Source organism: Nanorana parkeri, unplaced genomic scaffold (assembly GCF_000935625.1).
Source record: "Nanorana parkeri isolate BGI_ZX_2015 unplaced genomic scaffold, ASM93562v1 scaffold25, whole genome shotgun sequence".
NCBI classification, from domain to species: domain Eukaryota; kingdom Metazoa; phylum Chordata; class Amphibia; order Anura; family Dicroglossidae; genus Nanorana; species Nanorana parkeri.
Window position 1 is genome coordinate 3,457,315 of NW_017306293.1, and position 9,421 is coordinate 3,466,735.

Here is a 9,421-nt window from a genome sequence, read left to right on the forward strand (position 1 = left end):
CCCCCCCCCCCCCCCCAGTGGGAGGAATGGTGCCCCCATCACCTGTGTCCGTGGGAGGAAAAGACTCTCCATGCAGGGCTAGTTAATGACTAGCAAGTGGGCTATAGTTTGAGGACCACGAATATAAACAGACAAGGTAATTGATGGAGAAATTGTGCAAACTCTAATACAACTGGTACAACTTCCTTTTTATTTTTTTTAAACCCTCAACTGTTTCAAGACATTTTTAGTTTTAGGAGATATTCCCTGCCTGTGTCTTGCCACAGTACTTCAAAATAATTTAGCTCATCACTCTAACTTGGCCATTCTAAATTTACAATTTCCTTCGCTATTGTCATGTTTGACTTAAACACTGTGATAGTTTACTGTACATATTATGCACTTGCATTGGCTTTTAATACTCGTATGCCTTTGAGGCAGCACATTTTCACCGTTTCCTTATACTCTTGTCACCATAGGTCTTAGTTGCAGAAAGGCTTTGGTGGTGGTGTGCAGACCTTTGCTTTGTCCACAAATAATGATGTGTACAATAAGCAAAAATATAATGTTTGTGTCTTATCTATCCATTGATCCAGTAGTATTGTAGAAAATCTGGGTGGTCGTATGAGACTTGATTGTGAAATATATGTCCTTTTTCTGCAGTTTCTTTTAGATCGTTTGATCAGCGCTTAATACAGTTCTACAGCAATTTGCTGTGAAAAGCCAGTAACCATAAGTCTAACCCACACAAGAATTGATTGGTATGCCTAGTTCACTGATTAGAATACTGGACTCCTTAGGGCTAAGCTACATGTACAGTTTTAATCTTTTTCTCCAGAGTGATTTAACCACTTATTGGTGATCATTGTATTAACTCCAAATGAAGTCAGTGTTAAGTAAAACTAAATGTGTTACTTTGGTCTAAATGAAGATCACATTTTAGTATACAGTATGTGTACATATGCAATAAATACAAACACAATGTGCTCCCTTTTTGGTTGTTGCATAGCATACAGTGTGTTGCTAAAGGGCTTGTCCATACCAGGTGCGTTGGTCTACAGTCACAATGCATGAACAAGGCAAAAAGCCTTGTTTTGAATTCTCACAATACACACCAATGTGTTGGGAAAAATACAAATGAAAGGCAACATTATATCACAGTACTTTGTGTAAAAAGAAAGTAATGTGTTTGGTAAGAAATAAAATGCATGTAAACATCACATGCAAAAATGTGCAAAGCAACGCATATGTGTGGACCTGCTAACATACACTAAAAAGATGCTTGTCCATGGAATTCAATTACCTTTCTACTGGAAAAGGACAACTTGCATTTTTAGAACTTCTATTTGATCCAAAGATCAGTATAATGTTTTATATTTATTATATAAACCAGTATGAAGACTAGAGATAACATTTATATGTATTTTTATGTAAGTGTAAATAAGCCTTTATATTTAATTGTCTTAGAAAATCTAATGCCTCTGGGAGAGGATTCGGTATTTGTACAGCTCTTACAGAAAAGAATAATCCCCCCAAAAATTATTTTAAATAGGGGAATACCAGAAGTGTACATGAACATCATGGTTACAATATAGATCTCATATAGACGTACCACTTTTCAAAAATGAGATCGACATTTTCTATGCACGACAGAAGATCATTACTGGCTCATCAAGAAGGAATCCAGCACATACAGAAGAAAGCAGTGCATCTTGAAGTGTCTCTTTCCACAACATTTTCATTGTGTTTTTATCCTGTTCGTATAAATTTATTTTATAGCCATTGACAATAAAGGTTAACGTATAACAATAAACAAAGTGTACATGGTAACGACCACCCAAGGGCACAGCCAGGGCGCTTCAGCCATAGTCAAACAGTAGAAAGTTATTATGGCACACTCACAAGCCAGCATGTAAAAAAAAACTTGTCTCACCACTAAGGTTAACAGGTTTGGATACACGTCTTCTGCAGAAAATGTGACAGCCGCGCCAAGGCACCTCTTATAGTGCGGTCCTAACTCTAAACTATGAGAGTCTCCATCTTGGAGCACATGGGGGCAGAAGATTTAGAATTGGGTGCAGGTTTGTCAGGATAAAGGCACAGGAACGCACAAGGGATCCCGCACATCCCAATGGCAGCTGAGAACCCCCATGCATCACCGCGCCAAATCAGTCAAAACAAATGACAAAGGCACTCAACAATTTGTCACCAGCTATACAGCAAGGTGCACACAAAATGTGCTTTAAACAGTAAATCAGTAGAAAGTTATCATGGCACACTCACAAGCCAGCATGTAAAAAAACTTGTCTCACCATTAAGGTTAACAGAGGTTTGGATACACGTCTTCTGCAGAAAATGTGAAAGCCGCACTGCCGAAGACATGTATCCAAACCTGTGGTTAACCTTAGTGGTGATACAAGTTTTTTTTACATGCTGGCTTGTGAGTGTGCCATGATAACTTTCTACTGATTTACTGTTTAAAGCACATTTTGTGTGCACCTTGCTGTATAGCTGGTGATGAATTGTTGAGTGCGTTTGTAATTTGTTTTGCTCAGCCATAGTCAAGTCTGATTTGGCAAGAGGTGGACCAAAAGGCGACAGTCTCTTGTGTCTGTAAGCTTTGAGCAAGATTATGTCATTTGAGGGTAGTGGGGAATTAAATGATCCAATAAGCAAAGGCCTACCAGTTTTAATGGATAGTTGTAGAGATCCAAGGGTCCCTGTGTGCCACTAAACTTCTCAGTGTGATACCAAACTATATGCGCTTAAAGTTCTAAGATCTGAAAGTTGGATTAAAGTAAACTTCAAAGTTGGCAAACATTGAACTAGGAATGGGATCCATGTTTTGAAGAATTTAGGAGTATTAAGCTTCTTGGACTGAACCGTGTCTAGTTTATCTAGAATCATAAGATTTGGTAAAAACACACAAAAATCTATTACAGTAGATGTAGATAAAGCCAATTTGTGAGGAGATGCATTTCTTGCTAAAATGCAACCTGTGCAAGTTTCTGCAGTTGTGCCTCTATGATTTGAAAGAACGGTGAAGGTTTTATTTACAGTATTAAATGTTCCGTGCAAAAATGTTTGGATTAAGGGGCATAGCCACAAAAGGTGATTCAGGTCAGCGTGCAGATTTTGACACTTAGTACCTGTACTTCAGGTGCATGTCAAAAAAATATAGTATGTTCTGTGAATAACTTAAATTGTATTTTCACGAATAACTGCTTTTCTAGCATTCCCCCAGCCATCTTCTAACAAATCCAAAGTGCTATCGGGTGGAGAAGCTGGGGTAGTTGTATAAAGTTTGGCCATGTCAAAACATTAGTGTAATTGAAGGCTTTGCATTCCTCAAGAAGGCAAAAATCCAGAATGATTCAACCGTTTGGGTTAAGGTAACTGAAGTTTGGGCCCAACACATGCTTTAAATTGGCAAGTTGTGCATACCCCAGAAAATGATATCCCAGTGTGGCAGATTTAGCTTGTGTGAGGGAGAATGACATTAGCAGACAATCAGAATTTAAGATTCCCTGGCACATCATGGTAGCACACAAAGGGCATTAACTTGCAACACAAGGGAGGGTGCTGAAAACAAAGGAAATTTATTATTACAATTATGCTGAATAGAATCTTGAATGACTCATCTGCCAAAGTCAACGGTAGTTAAAAAAAAAAGCTGGATGTATCCTGTAATGTGTCCCCAACTCCAAGGGGATGTAAAGAGAAGACTGCCTATGATGTTGCTATAGCCCAAGTGCAGTGAGCCTTGAGACCTTCGGGAAAAGGAAGATTCTACGAAACAAACTGAATTGCTTTAATGATCCATGAGGCAATAGTTCTAACTGCATCCACTTAACCCTTCTTATAACCACTGGGAATGAGAATGTTTGCAATTTTTCTGAATGACTCTGTAACTAGAGGATACTGCTTTAATGCTCGTGTCACATCCAGCAGGTGGAATGTACCTTCCGAAACTGAGAAAGGAAGGACAATGTCTTGATTACGACTACTTGTGGAAGTTGCCTTGGGTAAGAATTCTGCCATTGGTCTCTGGACTACATTGTCCAGGAAGATTGATAAGTAGGGGTCAGATCAGTTAAAAGCTTACATTTCAGAGATGCACTTTGCAGATCCTATCACTACCACAACAATTACTTATAATAGGGATGCACCGATATATCGGCCGAAAATGGCACTTTTGGCTAAATGCCGAAAGTGCTATTTTCCTGCTGATACATTGGCGCATCCCTACTTTGTCTCCTCCCTGCTGGGCGCTGCTCTGTGTCCCAGCGGGGTGGAGAGAAACTGTGTCAGCCAGCCGAGCGCTTCGATCGGCGGGCGTCTCTCCCACACCATGTACCCTCCTGTCACAGTCTGGTAGAGCGCTGTGTGGGCGGAGACAGCACGCTCTGTCACAGGAGGCTGAGCTCTCCTCCCTGCACCGCTCAGCTTCTTGTGACAGCTGTCAGAAAGGAGAGCCAATGCAAACACTCAGTGATCGCTGAGTGTTTGTACAAAATTGAGGACACGGTATGGTTACTATATCCTCAATTATGAATGAATGGGAAGTGATCTACATCACCTCCTGTTCATTCATGATTGTGGTTATAGTATACATACTCTGTCCTCATGTTATGGATGAACAGGAACACTCAGTATAGAGGATTCCTGTTAATTTAGTGCTGGGGCTGCAGAATAAGAGATGGTGTCCTCAATCTCTTTTTCTATTTTAAAACGGAAATATCAGGGGTCTGTTTAGACCTCTAATATTTCCCCGAAGCCCCTAAAAGTAAAAAATAAAAATATTTAATAAAAAAAATGAATAAATAAAATTAAAAAGTTTATAAAAAAATAAAATATTGAAAAACTAAAATTTGGTTTCGGCCTGACTTTTTTTTTAAATTTCAGTTCGGTTTTGAAATTTCTATTTCGGTGTACCTCTACTTATAAATGTGCTACACTATTACACATAAAAGGTGCAATTCTAATAAAATATGATAGTCCTATTTTTACACATAATTCATATGTATCACAAAGCATGACCAATAATAAACAAAATTAGTGTACTGTGACTAATATATTCATACATTTTTATTACATTTAATACCAATACACTGTATATCTAGTGAATGTATACATAAAATTTAATAGAGAAATTTAAAACGTCTGTATAAATCTGAAAGAGCCGTGTCAATATCCAAACAGTTGAATAAGACTCAGTCCTGTGTTTTCTCCACTGAATTTTCTCCTTCACCCAGTGCACATCCTCTCCACCTTATGGGCAGTTTTTATGTGCAACAGCGTTGTATGTTTATAAAAAAATATATATATTTGTAACTAGTTGTTTTTACATTGGGTAGTGCTTGCTGCTTAGAAATATATTGGCGCTGTAAAGGATGTGTAGCCCATCTGTAATTTGTGAGCAGCAAGAGAGAAGATTTGAACTTTAACTGAATTTGTTCCTAAGCCTTTATCCAAAGCAGTTTGAAAAAAATCAAGTACTTCAGTAAGATCTGGGAAGGTGGGCTCCCAGGATCTTGTAGTTGGGAATTGCAGGAATTTTGTCTCACATTTTGTAGTATGTGTTGTTTTAAGTGCCTTAACTGTTGCTTTTTTTGGTTGGAAACCTCCCTGGCCCTCCATGCCACCACGTGTGAGAACCCTAGACAGAGCAGTCTCTTCCTTTTCAATTTCCACCCCTTGAGGTGTAGCCTTTTTGAACATGGGTGAAGGGTCTGGTTCTGCAACAACAGATCTGGGGTCAGCAGGAGCGGATTAGGATCTTCTTCCACCATCAGGTCAGCAGTCTTTCCTATGATTGTGATTCCTACTGAACCAGACTGAGAGACCATTTAAAGGCTCTGGAACCCTTTGCAGGTGTTATGGCTTAATTAGCTGATTAGAGTGGAACACTTTGAGCCTAGAATATTGCACCTTTTCACAATATTCTCATTTTCTGAGATTGTGGATTTGGGATTTTCATGAGCTGTAAGCCATAATCATCACAATTATGACAAATCACGGCTTGAATTATCTTGCTTTGCATGTAATGAGTCTATCTCATATATTAGTTTCACCTTTTAAGTTGCATTAGTGAAATAAATTAACTTTTGCACGATATTCTAATTATTTGAGTTTCACCTGTATATATGAACCTGCAGTCCGAAAGGCACAATCTGTTTTAAATAGAGCTTCTAAAACCTACATTAGGAAAAAAAATTCCAAAGCAATCAAGAATGGCGATCTTTCGTGCATACTGTATTTTACATGTGTTCACAAAAAAAAAAAAATAACCACTGCACCCTTACTCAACAATACTTCTCTAATGTAATTTGTATGCTACAAAAAAAAAAGAATGGTAATGATAGGGGTTTGCCTGAGACCTCTGCAACAAATTAGCAGGCATGGCGGCATATTTTATGGCTATGGAGATACTGACTAAGAAAAAGGTTCTCTTTATAAGGGATCCAAGTGAAGCTAAACTGTCCAATTGTGCGAGTAAATGTATTGAGAGTTCATACTACTTGTTTTATCAAACTTTTTTGTTATCATTGAATTTTGAGGAATCATATACAAATTTACATTGATAAAAATAATCTAATATAGAATTAGAGGGGTTTTTTTTTTCTTAAGTGAGGTGGTATGTTCATACCTTGACACCAGAATTAGGAAGTCTAAAATACAGCTCTACAGAGCCCACGTTAAAGTATGGTTCCTGATGGATAAGAACTGGACACAATTTCAACCTACATTCACACCTGTTTTAGTAGGGTGTATTAACATAATCCTGAGTGCTGAATTTTTAGTGCGGTTTCCAGCAAACCCCAGGGTTGTTTAGTATTACCAGTAATCATGCCTAAAATACACCACACTGCAATTGTATAAGGATAGCCACAGAACCTGAAGAATGTTGATTGTTTTCCAGTCTTCAAACTACATATATGAAAGGAGTGCCCAAAGTACCATTGGGGGAAAAACATATGTACACAATTCTTATGAATACCTTAGTTCATGTTTATGGCTTTTATTGGATTAACTGGGTCTCTTCATCCAGGCATGTAACAATTACAAATAACTTCCAGATATTCTATATACTGGTAAACCTACAAACATAAACCTGCCAGTGCTGTCTGATTTCATGTGCTCACATAATTGTGCATACAAACATTACCACCCTAAAAAAAAACTTAATCTATGTAGCCTGGGAATATACATATTACAGCTGAGACCAGCTGTAATTTTGGGTCCAGTCCTTGATGCAAGAGTGCAGACTGATTCCTGTGGGAATGAAGGCGGCAAGCTATTTCTTTTTTTTGGTCAGCTTCATTCAGAAACATGTTGTGACGGACCGCCTGGTACCCTGACAGGGTACCTCCGTCAGAAATCAGCTTCCTCTCAGCTGGAACCTGAATTTGTGTCCTCAGCCAAAACCTGTCTAATTATTGGATGGAACCAATATATTAGGACAGAAAGCTAAACCTCTCAAACATCAGACAACACCAATGTTGAAGTGGAAACCAAGAACTGACTTTATTGAAAACCAGCTCAGTATATATACAGTTCATGAAGTCTTAAAAACATAACGCAATCAAACATGAACAGCATGTAAATAGACACCCCCTCCCCAATGCCTTAATGAATGAATAGGGAGAGAGGAGACACATGTTATGGGATTACCTGCTGAGTGTATCATATGGTAATCTACTCATTTACACCTGGAGTCAGCTACCTTAATCCCATCATTAACACATTAGAACAAAGGGACAAATAAACTAACACATTCATTGGGAGTCTCAGTGCAGAGTTAACCCTTTTTGTGTTGCTGTATTCACACCCTGTACCTTTAATGGGCAATGGGAAATATGCAGCATATAAACTGCACATATATTTTTGGGTTATTAGTTTCAAGGGGTACATGACATAGCAATCCTTGGGGCTACAGGAACAGTCCCTTAAGTCTTAGTTCCATGTAACCCCAAGAGGTCCGAGGGGGGTCTCCATATTCCTAGGTCCATAGTCAGTAGGAAGGAGGTACATTACCCTCATGCTCCTCCAGCAGCCCCAGTGACGATTCAGTCCGTCACACATGTTTTTTCAGTATTTTTTACCTGTATATGCTGAGCACAGCTTTAATCTACACATAACATCTGTGAAAGTAACCTAAAAGATCAAAAAAGGTTTCATTTTTTAATAACGTTTGTAACCTCTTTCCCTACGCAGCTTCTTGATTTTTTTATTTATCACCCACCTGTAGGGTCACTTACTAATTTGTTTTGATCAGGGAACAAATATCGATGACTCCATATTCCTGACTACTGCAAACATTTTGGCTGTAGTTGGGCATTTAGCAAAGTACTACTATACCTAAATGAGGCACAAACAGATTCCAAAGCCAAGGGGTGATACAGAGATGTGTTTGGGGTGCTAACCAGAGGTAGATAACCCAATTTATTCTGAGACTAAAATGAAAAAAGCAAATCAGGGTCAGGATAGCGGAGGTTGAAAGGGACAACAAATCATAGAACAGTAGTGGTCCAAGTCTGGAACCAATAAAGAATCCAAAATGTAGACAAGCACAGCCTCATAACATAACTAATGAACTGTTCTATTAGACTTCTCATATATTTACTTGTACATGCAAGGCTTGGATGCATGTGGGTATGATCCCAGGACCACGGGGGAATGTGTGAATCTTATACATCCTGTGTGAACATTACTAGTGCCACATACAATTGTGCAGATATAAAATATACAGTCATGGCTAAAAATATCGACACCCCTGCATTTCTGTCAGGTAATGCACCACTTCGCTCAGAAAATTGTTGCAATTACAAATGTTTAGGCGTTCTCATGTTTATTTCTTTTGTGCAATGTGCAGCTGACACAGTTGTACCCTGTGCCTGAAGGACAGCTTGAATTTGTCTGGACATTGATCTCTTTCGTCCATATCCAGGAAGATTAGCTACAGTGCCATGAGCTGTAAATGTCTTGGCAATGTGCACAGTAGACACAGGAACATTAAGATCTCTAGAGATGGACTTGTAACCTTGAGTTTGTCCATGCTTTTCCACAGAAACTTGGAATGCAATTATTTTTTGCAATTTGGAGAAGGTGCCAATAATTTTGTCCAGCCCATTTTTGGAGTTTTACGTGTCAGATTTGGCTTTTTTTTCCTCCTGTTTTTTTTGTGTCATACCAATACAAACGAAATAAATAAACATGAGACTGCCTATACATTTGTAATTGCAACAATTTTTGGGGCAAAGTGGTGCATTATCTGACAGAAATGCCGGGTTGCCAATATGTTTGCCCATGACTGTATTTAGTAAGATGTTACCGGTACATTATCAATAATGAAAACAAGATGATAACTGTAATATTACAGAACTTTAATAGGAAATTAGTTAAGGGGCCAAAAATACTGTTACCACATTATCAAATAGTG